Genomic DNA, 17,611 nt, shown 5'->3' with positions numbered 1-17,611 from the left:
TCCTATGGTGAAATCTTGCAAGAGCACGTTACACCAGCTCACTGCTGACTTAAGCAGCGCTGGTATTGGAGTGAGATTTGGAGCAAAATTTTGCTCAACGCTCACTTCTTGTCTTTTAACGACGGGTTTCTGAAAACTCGTAATACCAGCGCTGTAGGTAAGTGAGCGGTTAGGGAAAACTGCTCGTTAGCACAGCACAGCCTCTAACGCAAAACTCGTAATCTAGCCGTAAATTCGGCCAAAACGAATTCCACATGTCTAGATTTAAATCCACCAAATCCCCTCTGTGACAGGAGTAGAGACCCCCTTCAGACCAAGCAATTTACCTAAAGAGAGCGGCAAATTTAAATCTGAAATCTTTAACTCTCAGCTCTTCCTCTAAAGTAGTAGATATTTGGCACAAGTTAAATACAGATGTCAACAATTTCACCTTTGCATCACAAGCTATGCCCACTATCTCTCGCATTGATTTCCTATAAAAGCTCACTATGACCTTCACTCTGGGCTGAGTTATTGAGTTCCTACCATTTTCCTTGTTCCTTAAACCCAAAGCATACTTCACTGATACCTGTGTATGCGCACCTTGTTCCAGAGAGTCAAGTATGCTTACCTTGTTCCAGAGAACAAGCATACTTTCCTTGTACCTGCATATGCTCACCTTGTTTCATAGACCATGCATACTTACCGGGTACCTGTGTATGCTTACCTTGCTCCAGAGACCAAGTGTATGTATCTGATTCCTGTGTATGCTCACCATGTTCCAGAGATCAACCATGCTTATCTTGCACCTTCATATGCTCACCTGGTTCCTGAAAGTCAAGCAGACTTGCCTGATACCTGTGTATGCTCATCTTGTTCCTAAAGCTGTACCTATCTGGTATCCCTTAACAGTCTCACCAACAGTACCCACTGGGTATCCTGTGCCTGCTGAGAAACCTGTGTCTACTATACCAGTGACAGCCTTCCTAAAACCAGCTGTGCCTGCTGTACCTATCTGGTATCCCATGTTATTCTCCCCAACGGTACCCGCTGGCTATCTTGTGCCCACTGAGAATCCTGTGTCTGCTTTCCTCTTACCAGTTGTTTCTGCTGTACCAGGTATTTTGTAACAGCCTCACCATTTACTGCAAAAAAAATCCTGAAAAACATAAACAATTATTATGACTGTTCTGCAAGAGTTTTGTTCCTTCTCCAATTATAAATGCAAAAGTCTGAGATCTTGTGGTTGAGGTAAAGAGAGAAGAGGGAACGTGTGCATCCTTTTACTGTAGCGACACATTCATTAACTTATTTAGGTATACTATTCAATTTCATGCCAACTTTGATAGATTACATGCTCTAAACATCACCCCCTTGTGTCATAAACTCCATAATTTAATGAGGAGCTGGGTTAATCTTCCATTATCACTTTCTGGTAGAATAAGCTTACTAGAAATTACTATCCTATCCCTTCTTTTATACTCCTTACTTAAGTTACCTTTATTGTTCATGAAAGCCGACATCAGACTTCTTAATTCTGCTGTAAGGTATTTCATTTGGAAAAGTGGAAAGCTTAAGATCACTGCAGACAAATTGAGTCTCCATTATGTCAATGGGGGGTTGGGTTCGCCTGATTTTAGATTGCATGTTTGGGCTGCTTTAGTGCACCTAGTTGTGGACTGGAAACTTGGCACAGACATTTTTTTTAGGCAAGACTTGGAACAGGTAATGCTGGGTAGCTTATCAATAACCTATCTTCCCCATATGTCTAGATGTCCAAGTTTAAAAAAACTTGGAGCGGTGGTTAGCGCATAGTTTTCAGGGACATCTTATAAATCTTGCAACTCTTCTGTCTACTTACCTATTGGAGGAAACTCTGACTTTCCTGTGGTAGATGATACTTCTCCTTTCTGTTATTGAGAAGGGTATACATAATATTGTAGCAATATTGGATCCATTATCGTATGCTCCTAAAATATTTGCATCAATGCAAAGAGATTATGAGATCTCGAAAAATAATTTTTACCCCTATATACAGTTGAGACACTATGTTGGGGTTGTGGTCAGAGACAACACAGAGTTCTGGGAAGGGTTACCATTTATAATCTATCAAGCCTTATTTAAAAGGGGTAGGTTTTCCCTGTATGAGATCTAGCAAACCTTTCTACAAACACGTTTACAGAAATTGCAGTCAGTTGTTCTGAAGGGATGGGAAAAGGAGGGTGTACTGGACATTACCCGGGCTGCAGTTCATGACAGTATAGAGAAGGTGAGTAGACCCACTCTATCAGCAGCATTAAGAGTCGTAGGTTAGGATTCTACCTAAGCTTTATTTTACCCCAAGAGGATTGGCTAAGTGGATAGAGGGATTGTTTAATAAATTGGTCAAATGCTTCATGGATGCCTCAAATATACCTCATTACGTTTGGAATTGTACATTAATTAGTTAATTTTGGAAGAAACTTCAATATTAAATTCACAAGAAGTTAGAGATACAGATTGTTCTTCGGCCTAACCATATCCTCTTTTTACAATGGGAATCACTTTATAGACACTAGACTTACCCCTCAGCTTAAAGGATTTCTAACTTTTACGTTTTTTAACCCCAACAAACACCATAAAATGTAAGATAAACATAAAGTTAAACTTACTGACCTTATATTTTTCGAAAACGATAAAGCCTAAAGTTTGAATTTAATTTTTATTTATCCACTATGACATCACCAAAGCCTTCCCTCTTGTATGGGCATTACCTGTTAGCAAGTAATAACCTATCCGATTTCGTCCTCTTGCATATCATTACATGAGGAATCGGCACTACTTTGCATGTGCATCAAAATCCTCCAAATCGCGCATGCGCATTTCTTATGGTTGCTGCCGAATTTACACTCACATAACTGAAAAAATAGAGCGGGTCTTCTAAATTCCAGCCAGTGTTTCAAGGAGTGAGGTTTTCAGTGACGTTGCACAATCTTGCGCATGCGCATAGCTTAATAGAAGCACCATATTCCAACCGTAGTTGTCAGCCCGGATTGGGCAGGACATAAGAATACCCATGGAGTGGGTTTGGAAAGCAATAAAACTTTGATGAATGACAACGACAATACGGTAAAGATCTCATTAGGAGATTATATTGAGAAAATGCTTAATAAGGGTAGTTAAATCGTTACAAGCTTAATTCTTTTTTGCTTACAGTGTCCCTTTAATAGTCTTGATAGCTAGGAAATGTATTTTGAAATGCTGGACGAAAAAGGACATAGAGATACAGAGATGTCTGTTGACCCCATTACGTCATTCTATATTTTTGCTAGAAGCCTCACTTTGAGGTGATTGGGCACATCCTGTTTGAAGCTACATTATCTTGAGTGTATGGGATTTGAAGGAGATTAAATATATCTTCTTTTTTTTTCTCTTTTCCTTTTCTGGGCCCTACCGTCCGAGGTCTATAACTCTGCATAAATATTTTGGAAAGACGCCTCTGCCTTATGTTTTGATTTGTTTATTATTTATACAAGTTCATAGTCTATATTTAAATATAACATGTTTTCATGTATTGTCCTTATTCACTTATTTAAAACTCTGGAAAGATTCTGAAATTCTTCCTTAAGGCAGAATTTGTTCAATTATCTTGGAAGAACTTCTTTTATCCTTTGGAGATATTTCCTTTATTTATGCCTAATCATTTAATTGATTTGACCAATTGCTACTTTGTGAATGATTGTAAACTAAATATTTCCAAAATATCCAGAAAGAATAATTAATAAGCCCAGCACAAAAAAATTAATTGCCTCAGATTAATTAAAGTTACTAAAGCCTGGTTTTAGATTTTAGGAATGTTATGTATGTCCACTTTAGTAATCCAAAGAGATTTACTTATGACCAAACAAAAAAACAAACAAAAAAGAAATAAATCTTAACACACTATTCCAGACTTGTTACCTCATGATGTTATCATAACACACTCACTCAGTTCCATTTTTTTTTTGTTTTGTTTATGTGCAGTTGTTTATTAGCTCAAAAATAATGATCTATGCATTTTGACACCAACAGCAAAACAAAATGAGTCTGGTGGTTGCTGCCAGATGATTGTAATTATTACTTATTTATATATATTTTTTGTGTGTAAATCATTTTTATTAGCGATTTTAACATGGTAGTATCAAAACAATTGAAGGAATACAAATTACAAGTCGCAGAGTGCAATACAGTAGGCCACAGTATTACGGAGTTGGGAAGAGTATCCATGTCTATAATGATAGCATCCACACCAGAACTTTGAATTGTGAAAGAGTCTCTGAGTTGAAGTAGATTCTGTAGAACTTCTAATTAAATATTCCACAAAGTGCTGTTCTTCATTGTAAAAAAACATAGCCCATTGGATTCTTACCAAATAATTCCACTTGGAGAAATTAAAGGGACAGTCTAGTCCAAAAAAAACTTTCATGATTCAGATAGGGCATGTCATTTTAAAGAATTTTCCAATTTACTTGTATCACCAATTTTGCTTTGTACTCTTGGTATTCTTAGTTGAAAGATAAAACTAGGAGGTTCATATGCTAATTTCTTAGACCTTGAAGGCCGACTCTTATCTCAGGGCATTTTGACAGTTTTTTACCACTAAAGGGCATTAGTTCATGTGTGTCATTTAGATAACACTGTGCTCACGCACGTGGAGTTACCATGGAGCCAGCACTTTCTGGCTAAAATGCAAGTCTGTCAAAAGAACTGAGATAAAGGGGCAGCTTGCAGAGGCTTAGATACAAGATAATCACAGAGGTAAAAAGTGTATTAATATAACTGTCTTGGCTATGCAAAACTGGGGAATGGATAATAAAGGGATTATCTATCTTTTAAAACAATAACAATTCTGGTGTAGACTGTCGCTTTAACTGTGGATAATGGGGTTTAAGCAGTGAGAAAACTACATATAAGAGAAAAAGAAAAAAATACAAAAGGAGTAAGAAAGGTGAAAAGAGAAGGAAGGAGTTAGTTCATGTATACAACATACAGTCTAATAGTTGCTTGGTTGGGTCTAAAAGATTTAATAGGGCCTTAGGGTGGTCTGTAATGTTACCTGTGTGTACCAGATAGAAGGTGAGGAAGAGGTAGGGAGAGGGTCAACGAGGAGCCAATAATGTCCAGGTATTTCTAGTGCTGTATTATTACAAGGTTCTGAAAATGTATGCAAGGTGGTCTCCCAGAAGAATTGAATGTCTAGAAAGGCATCTATCTTTTGGGTCTTAAAGGGACAGTCTAGTCAAAGTAAAACTTTCATGATTCAGATAGGGAATGCAATTTTAAACAAGTTTCCAATTCACTTTTATAATGAAATTTTGTTAAAAGCTAAGCCTAGGTATACTCATATGCTAATTTCTAAGCCCTTGAAGGCTGCGCCTTATTTCAATGCATTTGGCAGTTTTCACAGCTAGAGGGCGTTAGTTCATGTGTGCCATACAGATAACATTGTGACCACGCCCATGGAGTTACAAATGAGAGGGCACTGATTGGCTAAATGCAGGTCTGTCAAAAGAACTGAAATAAGGGGGCACTCTGCAAAGGCTTAGATACAAGGTAATCACAGAGGTAAAAAGTATATTAATATAACCATGTTGGTTATGCAAAACAGGGGAATGGGTGATAAAAGTATTATCTATCTTTTTAAACAATAACAATTCTGGAGTAGACTGTCCCTTTAAAGAAGCCATATTTCTCAAGAATGAATGTGTCGGAGATATGTTTTATTAATTCTGAGGTAGTAGAATTGGCGATTTCCACGCTTTGGCTATTAAAAGTTTAGCTGAGTTGAGTGTGAATTACAACCATTTCAGTTTCAGTTTAAATAGAAGCCTGGGGTGGTTGTTGAGTAATTCAGTAGTGGGTTTAAGTACAAATGAATTACCAAGTAGTAATTTAAGACATTTTTCTACAGATGTCCAAAATAAGTAAAGGTGTGGACAGGACCACCAAATATGTATCATTGTGCCTTTGGCACTGCATCCTCTCCAGCATCTATCTGGCGAGTTGGGGTAGATGCTTTTAATACAGGAGGGTGCAAGACACCATCTTGTGATACATTTGTAATTAACCTCAATCATTTTTGTAGGGGTTGAGGACCTTCTAGTGTTATTAATGATCCATTCCATTCTACTGCATCTAATTCTTTGCCTAATTATACGTGCCAACGTCGGGTATAAGAGGATAGGGATGTTAGTTTCATTTAGAAAGAGTTTTTTTTTGCTAAGGAAAGGGTATGACTTAGTATTCCTGTCGATGTACAAGCTACTTCAAATGGAGTTAAAGGTCTTGTAATGGGTGAGAATGGGGACCTTAAGGTAGATACATGAGTGGGATGTTTCATGATATCATCCTATATATTAAATATGCTTGAATAAAAGGAGTACTGTCTGGTGGGTTCTAGTCGCTGGTTTCTCTGTATCCAGCACAGGACACCAGGGGATGGGATTTTAAGAATGGGAGTATCTATTGTGACCCAAGCCTTAGCGGGACCATTCCTATGCCAATCCATGATCCGCTGTAGGACTGAAGCATAGTAGTAAGATTTAATATAGAGAATCCGGCTTAACACATTCATCTTTAATGTCTGGATGGTCCCCACCAGAAAAAAAAGGCTTTTTCGACCAGGTGGATAGGTCTTTTCTTTCTGAATATTTGAAAATAAAGTTTTGTAATTTAGTTCAAAAAGTTGTTGGGATTGGGGGTCAGTGATAGTCCGAGGTATTTTAGGGCATTGGATTGCTACCTGTAAGAACAAACAATTGCAGATGGAGGAACCTATTTGGGGGCATGTTTATATTTTGTATTTCCGATTTAAGGTTATTAACTGAAAAGTTAGAAAATTTACAGAAAGTGTCAAATTCTTTCATTATTTCTGGAATAGATATATTAGGGGAAGTCAGTGAGAGTAAAACATGTGCAGAATTATATAACATTATTCTGTACGTTTACTGTCCTTTTAACATGTATATATTTATTATGTTAAGACACATTCTTACTCATTTCCTATGTACAACATGGGGTAAAGTAGCAATACATTTTAATTTCTCATTAGTACGTTTTATTGAAAAACATATGTATGAAATCCTAAATTCTGTTAGTTTGGGAACATGAACAAAGTTAAATATGGAACCATAAAGTTTGTGTTTGAAATATTTAAGAATTCATTATTTTGCTGTAGTTTTCATGTATTTTATATATCAGGAATAACCAACTGCAGCCCTCTGTTTTTATTGAAAAACATATGTATGAAATCCTAAATTCTGTTAGTTTGGGAACATGAACAAAGTTAAATATAGAACCATAAAGTTTGTGTTTGAAATATTTAAGAATTCATTATTTTGCTGTAGTTTTCATGTATTTTATATATCAGGAATAACCAACTGCAGCCCTCTGTATTCGTTTAAAAAAGCAAAGCTAATGTCCTGGGGCAACAAAACGATGGCACAAATTCTACGTGTTGCTTTTATAAACGAATACAGAGGGCTGCAGTTGGTTATTCCTGATATATAAAATACATGAAAACTACAGCAAAACAATGAATTCTTAAATATTTCAAACACAAACTTTATGGTTCCATATTTAACTTTGTTCATGTTCCCAAACTAACAGAATTTAGGATTTCATACATATGTTTTTCAATAAAACGTACTAATGAGAAATTAAAATGTATTGCTACTTTACCCCATGTTGTACATAGGAAATGAGTAAGAATGTGTCTTAACATAATAAATATATACATGTTAAAAGGACAGTAAACATACAGAATAATGTTATATAATTCTGCACATGTTTTACTCTCACTGACTTCCCCTAATATATCTATTCCAGAAATAATGAAAGAATTTGACACTTTCTGTAAATTTTCTAACTTTTCAGTTAATAACCTTAAATTGGAAATACAAAATATAACCATTCCCCCAAATAGGTTCCTCCATCTGCAATTGTTTGTCCCTACAGGTAGCAATCCAATGCCCTAAAATACCTTAGACTATCACTGACCCCCAATCCCAACAACTTTTTGAACTAAATTACAAAACTTTATTTTCAAATATTCAGAAAGAAAAGACCTATCCACCTGGTCGAAAAAGCCTTTTTTTCTGGTGGGGACCATCCAGACATTAAAGATGAATGTGTTGAGCAGGATTCCTGATTTAGGTAAGGTTGTAGGCTACCCATCTTTCTGCTCTTCTTCCCTCCAGAGGCCTCTTTAGAGTTGTGGCCCCCTTGTGTGCAGAATTATATAACATTATTCTGAACTTTTACTGTTCCTTTAATCCTGAAAATTGTGGATTTTCCATTCCTGAAAATGGAAAGAGCACACAGCAAATTTCACAAGTCTAACCAACACATTTATGTGCCTAATATGCAGTTTGCTATCCTATCAATTATGCTAAAGTGAAACAATTAATATATTGTTAGAGAGTGGCAAGCCCTGTCTTCTCCAGACTCAAGTCCGAATTGCCTCTTCCAAATAAGGAAATTGGTTGGTGGAGTCTGACCATTGAAATACAATTAACACAAGGTGTTAATCTGTTCTAATTTAGCCCAGACTTATTTTTAAATAGTATTGTGCTGATTTTCAGACTCTTAATAAAGCCCCAAAGATGTAGATGTATACTGATGTATACAGACTTCAGATTGCTTCTATTTGTATAATCAGTCTTTTCATATGCAGGGAAAGCAGGGGGTGCTTTCAGCATCTTTCAGTGGGTGTCCCACCCTAACCTCATCAACAGTTTTAAATTGGGAGCTTCTAAATAAGTTTTTAGAAGGTTTTAGACTGGATTTTTATATCAGTATCTGTGCATATTCTTCTTTATAGTAGTGTCTATTACATGCAATTATATGAGAATTGGTGTATACTGTCCCTTTAATCTACTGGAAGTCTGCAGAAAAACAAGGTGCTGCTGCTTTAAGGCTTCTAAAATATTCAGTGTTTCCCATGTGTTAGGAAGTTGGCCATCATTGTTATTGATAATGATACAAAATAAATTAACTTGTATGCCTTTTGTTTTTGTGACATTTTACCATATTTGGGTATTCCTGCAAACTGAATATATATTCCATAATTGCTTGGTGAGCTAAAAGTGTGGGTACCTCTCTGAAAAGTAGACTTGTGCATGATCGAAAAATTTGTTTCGGTTCAATTCGGATCGATTCAGATTTTTTCGAATTTCGGTTCGGATCGATTCGAATTTGGAAAAATTCGAATTAATTTGTTTCGGATTAGTTTCGGATTAATTCGGATTCGAATAAATTCGGCTGGATTTGGTTCGATTTGGTTTGGTTCGATTCAGAAATTCGGAATTTCGGTATGTGTTAGGTGGGTTGTGCTGTGTATTAGACTAGTATAATGTACTGTATATTAGGTGTAATCCATAGCAGAGTGATATAACCTAATATACTGTACAATACTAGTGTAATCCATGGCCATCCGAATCTACCGAATAAATCCGAACTAATTCGGATTTATTCTGTCAATTCGGTACTACTGTAATTCGGAAATTTGAATCGATCCAAATCTCCGAATTTAACAAATTCGTCCGAATTTGGATTTGGAACGAATCGAAACGCACATGTCTACTGAAAAGTACCAAAACTGATTTATGAATGCACTGAGTGCTAAAAACAGCTTTGGTGCAGGGGTGTGAAATCAGTGAGCAGTCAAGGGGGTAATTAAATATATGCAATATTTCAGAAAGAAAAAAAAAACAAACACATTTGACAACCACACAGATAATACACACTTCTCGTAATTCCTTTTTTTAATTTAAATTTAATTTAATGATACCAGGCAGCAAAAATAATAAAGTCTTTTTGTAAAATTAGCATTTTCTGGACTCTCTTTGTCTGTGCAAAAATTAGCATTTCAAAAGAGCCCATGTGTCGGCAAGACGCATTATACATTTAAACAAATGATTTGAGGCCTAGTTTAGCAATTAGCTTTATTGCTTTTCTTTGTGGTCAGAGAAATTGATACTATATTGTCTTATGTTTCAAACTTATGAGAAAAAGAAAATACATTTACTGCAGCTGTGTAAGATCATATTTCTTAGCCACTGAAGAACCAAGGAAAGTTTGCAAGAACAAAGAATTTCTCAGAATTATGGCATGCTGGGATTAAAATTAAATTCCTGCTTTTGCTATTTTAAATGCCTACAAATGTTCTATGTCCATATAGTGTGTGTGTGAGAGAGTTTTTGTGTGTTTACGGCAGGGTTAAAAAGTCTGAGTCCGCCACCAGCGACTCGTGATACTAATAACAGCAAGGATCAGAGCATCCTATTTTTATTCAGGGCTTGACATATACCTCATAATAGTGAGGATCATAAATGTGAGTGCATTGGCAGACCTTGTATTGTTTTTTGTGTGACAATAAATCAGTACACACTATGGTTCCTATTTATCAAGAGCTGCTGGTGCAACGCCACCCCCTGCAGACTCGGCCAGCAGTGGGGTGTCAATCAACCCGATCGTACTCGATCGGGGTTGATTTCCGGCGATGTGTGTCCGCCTGCTGAGAGCAGGCGGACAGGTTATGGAGCAGCGGTCTTTCTGACCGCAGCTTCATAACTGCAGGCTCGCCAGAAACACGGGGCATCAAGCTCCATACGGAGCTTGATACATATGCCCCTATGTTGGTTCCTTTTTGTCTTTATATCTGAGGAAACAATGACTACTGCATACATTGGTAGACTTCCTAATGATCGAATACTGAAGACACACAGGGGGATATTTATCAAAGCCTCAACTATGCTGCATTTGCCGGCACCAATATGCTCGCCTAACACCGTGGCCGCGGACCTGAATACAATCTCTGTTGTTAACTAACAGTCATCGATCTCGTGACTATTCGGCTTTTTACCAACTTTATTTATACCCTGTCACTAAACGCCGCCACTATACTAAAATTTTTAACCCCTATCCCGCCACTCCCGGACCCCGCTGCAACTTTAATAAAGTTATTTACCCCTATTCCGCTGCTCCCCGACACCACCGCAACCTAAACAAAATTTATTAACTCCTATCCCGCCGCTCCCGAACCCCGCCGCCACTAAATAAACGTATTAACCCCTAAACCTTTGGCCTCCCCCATCACTACCATTAACTAAACCTATTAACCCCTAAACCACCAGCCCCCCACATCGCCATAAACTAAATTAAGCTATTAACCCCTAAACCTAACAACCTGCTAACTTTACATTAAAATTACAACATCCCTATCTTAAAATAAATTTAAACTTACCTGTAGAATTAAAATAAACTATTAATTAACCTACCCTAACTATTATACTAAAATTACATTAAACTACCAATTAAATTAACTATATTACATATTAAAAACTCTAACCCTACTCAAATTATTTAAATATACTATTAACCCCTTAATGACCACAGCACTTTTCCATTTTCTGTCCGTTTGGGACCAAGGCTATTTTTACATTTTTGAGGTGTTTGTGTTTAGCTGTAATTTTCCTCTTACTCATTTACTGTACCCACACATATTATATACCGTTTTTCTCGCCATTAAATGGACTTTCTAAAGATACCATTATTTTCATCATATCTTATAATTTACTATAAAAAAATTATAAAATATGAGGAAAAAATGGAAAAAAACACACTTTTTCTAACTTTGACCCCCAAAATCTGTTACACATCTACAACCACAAAAAAACACCCATGCTAAATAGTTTCTAAATTTTGTCCTGATTTTAGAAATACCCAATGTTTACATGTTCTTTGCTTTTTTTGTAAACTATAGGGCCATAAATACAAGTAGCACTTTGCTATTTCCAAACTATTTCTTTTCAAAATTTGCGCTAGTTACATTAGAACACTAATATCTTTCAGGAATCTCTGAATATCCATTGACATGTATATATTTTTTTTTAGTAGACAACCCAAAGTATTGATCTAGGCCCATTTTGGTATATTTCATGCCACCATTTCACCGCCAAATGCAATCAAATACAAAAAATCGTTCACTTTTCACAAATTTTTTCACAAACTTTTGGTTTCTAACTTAAATTATTTACAAACAGCTTGTGCAATTATGGCATAAATGGTTGTAAATTCTTCTCTGGGATCCCCTTTGTTCAGAAATAGCAGACATATATGACTTTGGCGTTGCTTTTTGGTAATTAGAAGGCGTCTAAATGCCACTGCGCACCACACGTGTATTATGCCCAGCAGTGAAGGGGTTAATTAGGGAGCATGTAGGGAGCTTTTTGGGGTAGTTTTAGCTTTAGTGTAGTGTAGTAGACAACCCCAAGTATTGATCTAGGCCAATTTTGGTATATTTCATGCCACCATTTCACCGCCAAATGCGATCAAATTAAAAAAAAACGTTAATTTTTTCTCAATTTTAGGTTTCTCACTGAAATTATTTACAAACAGCTTGTGCAATTATGGCACAAATGGTTGTAAATGCTTCTCTGGAATCCCCTTTGTTCAGAAATAGCAGACATATATGGCTTTGGCATTGCTTTTTGGTAATTAGAAGGCCTCTAAATGCCGCTGCGCATCACACGTGTATTATGGCTAGCAGTGAAGGGGTTAATTATGTAGCTTGTAGGGAGCTTGCAGTGTAGAGCTCAGCCTCCCACCTGAAACATCAGACCCCCTGATCCCTCCCAAACAGCTCTCTTCCCTCCCCCACCGCACAATTGTCCCCGCCATCTTAAATACTGGCAGAAAGTCTGCCAGTACTAAAATAAGAGGTATTTGGCCCTTTTTTTTTTTTTTTTTTTAAAAAAGCATATTTACATATGCTGATGTGTAGGATCCCCCCTTAGACCCCAACCTCACTGATCCCCCCACCAAACAGCTCTCTAACCCTTCCCCTCTGCAATAATGGGCGCCATCTTGGGTACTGGCAGCTGTCTGCCAGTACCCAGTTTTGTAAAAAAATGTGCCTTTTTTTTCCAAAAATGCCCTTTTCTGTAGTGTAGCTTTCCCTCCCCACCCCACCAAGACCAACCCCCAACCCCTTCCAGGTCCCTTAGATTACATCTGTAATATTTAAATAATAATCGTTTTTTTAACTTAACTTTTTTTTTTTCTGTAGTGTAGCGGTTCCCACCCGCTCCCGCCCCGTGCACGCGCCCGCCTACCACCCCCCGTGCACGCGCGCGCTCCCGTGCGCGCCCCCGTAGGTGCCGCCCCCGATCCCGCCCCCCTCCACTCCACACAGAGCATCAATGGCCGCCCACCCGCCTCCCACGTAAGCTCCCACCCACCAACGATACCGGTCATCGATGTCCGGTGCAGAGAGGGCCACAGAGTGGCTCTCTCTGCATCGGATGGCCAAGGGGGGTTTTTGCAGGATGCCTCCATATCGAGGCATCACTGCAAAAACCGGAAAGCAGCTGGAAGCGAGCAGGATCGCTTCCAGCTGCTTTCCAGACCAAGGACGTACGCCACACGTCCTCGGTCATTAACTGCATTTTTTTTGAGGACATGTGGCGTACGTCCTTGGTCGTTAAGGGGTTAAACATTACTAAATTACAAAAAAAAATAAACTCTAAGTTACAAAAAATAAAATACACTAAATTACGTAAAAAACAAAAACACATTATCAAAAATAAAAAATAATTAATCTAATCTAATAGCCCTATCAAAATAAAAAAGCCTACAATAAGCTACCAATGGCCCTTAAAATGGCCTTTTGCTGGGCATTGCCCCAAAGAAATCAGCTCTTTTACCTGTAAAAAAAAATACAAACAGCCCCCAACAGTAAAACCCACCACCAACCCACCCTAACCCCCCAAATAAAAACCCTATCTAAAAAACCTAAGCTCCCCATTGCCCTGAAAAGGGCATTTGTATGGGCATTGCCCTTAAAAGGGCATTTAGCAATTTTACCTGCCCAGACCCTACTCTAAAAATAAAACCAACCCAAAAAAACCTTAAAAAAACCTAACACTAACACCCGACGATCCACTTACAGTTTTTGAAGTTCCGCTTGAAGGATCCATCCAGCCGGCAAGAAGTCTTCATCCGAGCGGCAAAAAGTCTTCATTCGGGTGGCCTCTTCCATCTTCATTCATCCAACAAAGTCTTCATCCATGTGGCCTCTTCTATCTTCATCCATTCGGCATGGAGCGGGTCCATCCTGAAGACATCCGGTGCGGAGCTCCTCTTCAATACGGTCGCCGCCGTAAACTGGAACTTTAATGCAAGTGACTTCATCCAAGATGGCGTCCCTTGCATTCCTATTGGCTGAAAGGATCCTATCAGCAAATAGGATCAGAGCTGCAAAAATCCTATTGACTGTTTCAATCGGCCAATAGGATGATAGCTCAATCCTATTGGCTGATTGGAACAGCCAATAGGATTGAGCTATAATCCTATTGGCTGAATGGAACAGCCAATAGGATTGAGCTCTCATCCTATTGGCTGATTGGAACAGCCAATAGGATTATTGCAGCTCTAATCCTATTGGCTGATTGGAACCTTTCAGCCAATAGGAATACAAGGGACGCCATCTTGGATGACGTCACTTGCATTCAAGTTCCAGTTTACAGCGGCAACCATATTGAAGAGGAGCTTCGCACTGGATGTCTTCAGGATTGACCCGCTCCTCGCCGCATGGATGTAGATAGAAGAGGCCGCATGGATGAAGACTTTGTCGGATGGATGAAGATGGAAGAGGCCGCCCGGATGAAGACTTCTTGCTGCCCGGATGGAGACTTCTTGCCGGCTGGATGGATCCTTCAAGCGGAACTTCAAAAACTGTAAGTAGATCTTCAGGGGTCAGTGTTAGGTTTTTTTTAAGGTTTTTTTGGGTGGGTTTTATTTTTAGAGTAGGGTCTGGACAGGTAAAAGAGCTAAATTATTTTATTTTTTGGGGGGGGGGTTATTTTTAAAGGGCTATTAGATTAGGTGTAATTCTTTTTTATTTTTGATAATGTGTTTTTTTTTTCGTAATTTAGTGTTTTTTATTTTTTGTAACTTAGAGTTTATTTTTTTTTTTAAATTTAGTAATGTTTAATAGTATATTTAAATAATTTGAGTAGGGTTAGGGTTTTTTAATATGTAATATAGTTCATTTAACTGGTAGTTTAATGTAATTTTAGTATAATAGTTAGGGTAGGTTAATTAATAGTTTAGAATAAGTTTATTTTAATTCTACAGTTAAGTTTAAATTTATTTTAAGATAGGAATGTTGTAATTTTAATTTTAAAGTTAGCGGGTTGTTAGGTTTAGGGGTTAATAGATTAATTTAGTTTATGGCGATGTGGGGGGGCAGGCTGTTTAGGGGTTAATAGGTTTAGTTAATGGTAGTGTTGTGGGAGGCCAGAGGTTTAGGGGTAAATACGTTTATTTAGGTTGCTGCGGGGTCGGGGCACGGCGGGATAGGGGTAATACTTTTATTTAGGTTGCGGCAATGTCGGGGAGCAGCGGAATAGGGGTTAATAGCATTATGTAGGTGGCGGCGATGTCGGGGCGGCAGATTAGGGATGTTTAGACTCTGGGTTTATGTTAGGGTGTTAGGTGTAAACGTAACTGGTTTTCTACCATAGAAAACAATGGGATAGCTGGCAGCATCGAACATAAGCTTTCGCTGCTTTCAGACTCCCATTGATTCCTATGGCATCCGCGGCCTCTAGGGTGGCGGATTGGAAACCAGGTACGCTGGGCCGGAATAGCCGCGAGCGTACCAGTTAACTATTTGATAACTTTTAAAAAGTGTCAAATAGTGCCGAATGTGTATTCGGAACATCTGTAATGACGTAAGCATCGATCTGTGTCGGATTGAGACTGGCGGATCGAGTGTTACGTCACAGATTTCAACTTTTGCTGGTCTGTAGTCTTTGATAACTAGGTCAGATCAAGCTCACCGAGGTCAGATCAAGCTCGCCATAATTACGCTGCGGAATTCCAGCGTATTTGTGGTTGACGGCTTGATAAATATCCTCCACAGACTGCTGGATTGAAATTTCACTGTAGAGATCACACTCCTCTCCCCTAACACTGCAATCTACTTACCTCATATGATTGAGGGCACGTCTTGTGAGTATAATGTAGATACTTTGTCTTAAGGCTGATACCTTCAAGCATATAACATATGAACTGTTTTGTTGGATATATTGTTTCTAAATTGTTTTTGCTGAAATATGCTTTTAGTTACATCCTACATACTAGTCTGCTTTGTGAAAGTTAGTATTTGTATTTTACTGCTAGTGCGGGTTATATACCTTTTTTGCTTGCACTATATATATATATATATATATATATATATATATATAATTATTTTCTTTACATAAAACATTAAAGGGCTATTTCTGGATACTTCATTGATGATCCATTACATTAAAGGACCACTCAATGCAGTAGAATTACAAAATACATTTTCATGATTGAGATAGGGCATGCAATTTTAAACAACTTTCCAATTTACTTTTATCACCAATTTTGCTTTGTTTTCTTGGCATTCTTAGTTGAAAGCTAAACCTAGAAGGTTCATATGCTAATTTCTTAGACCTTGAAGACTGCCTCTTATATGAATGCATTTTGACAGTTTTTCACCACTAGAAGGTCATAAAGTGTCAAATAGATAACACTGTGCTAACGCACGTGGAGTTACCCTAGAGTGAGCACTGATTGGCTAAAATGCAAGTCTGTCAAAAGAACTGAAATAAGGGGACAGTTTGCAGAGGCTTAGATACAAGGTAATCAGAGAGGTAAAAAGTATATTAATATTATTGTGTAGGTTGTGTAAAACTAAGGAATGGGTAATAAAGGGATTATCTATCTTTTGAAACAATACAAATTCTGGTGTAGACTGTTCCTTTAACAAGTACATCATAAAAAGGCAATGCAATAGCACCTACTCTGAATTTCAAATAAGCAGTAGATTTTTTTCTAACAAATTATTTTTTTCTCTCATTTTCCAGCCCACTGTATCATGACAGACATAAGCCAATCACAGTATACGTATACCCTGTGAGCTTGTGCACATGCTCAGTAGGATCTCTTTCTCCAGAAAGTCTGAATATAAAAAGACTGTGCAAAATTTGATTATGGAAGTAAATTGGAAAGTGTCTTAAAACTGTAAGATGTATCTGAATCATAACAGTTTATTTTGACCTGAGTGTCCCTTTAAGTATGCATTTCACCTTTTAATAGGCTTAATTTGACCTTTTAAGCTAACAAAGTCCCCTTGTAGCCACCTCTGTGTCAAGCTCTTTTTTAAAATATTTCATCATCTAGAGTTACAGCCAATAAGGAATGTTTCACTAGAGGCAATACATTGTATAGTGAGCGCTCCGAGCACTATACTCACCCTCTTTAGCCAGTGGGGCAGCACAAAAACGTTTATGGGCTAGATTACACGTGGAGCACTAAATTATTGTTCTCCAGCAAACAGGCAAATTTGACTGTTTGCGGGAGGGCAGCAATTAACGAGCCATTACAAAGTGGCTGGTTATTGCTACCGCAACCTTTCAGTAGCAATTATCACTTTAAAAATTAACCAGAGATCCGATCTCTGGTTAATTTTCTAAAAGTGCCCCAAATGCCCACTATATAGAGGGCATTGTAGTTTTTTATTTTAAAAAAAAATCTAGCTTTTTTTTTTTTTTTTTAAACTGCACTAGGCAGTTTTGGG

This window comes from Bombina bombina, chromosome 6 (genome assembly GCF_027579735.1).
Source record: "Bombina bombina isolate aBomBom1 chromosome 6, aBomBom1.pri, whole genome shotgun sequence".
NCBI classification, from domain to species: domain Eukaryota; kingdom Metazoa; phylum Chordata; class Amphibia; order Anura; family Bombinatoridae; genus Bombina; species Bombina bombina.
This window is presented reverse-complemented; position numbering follows the sequence as displayed.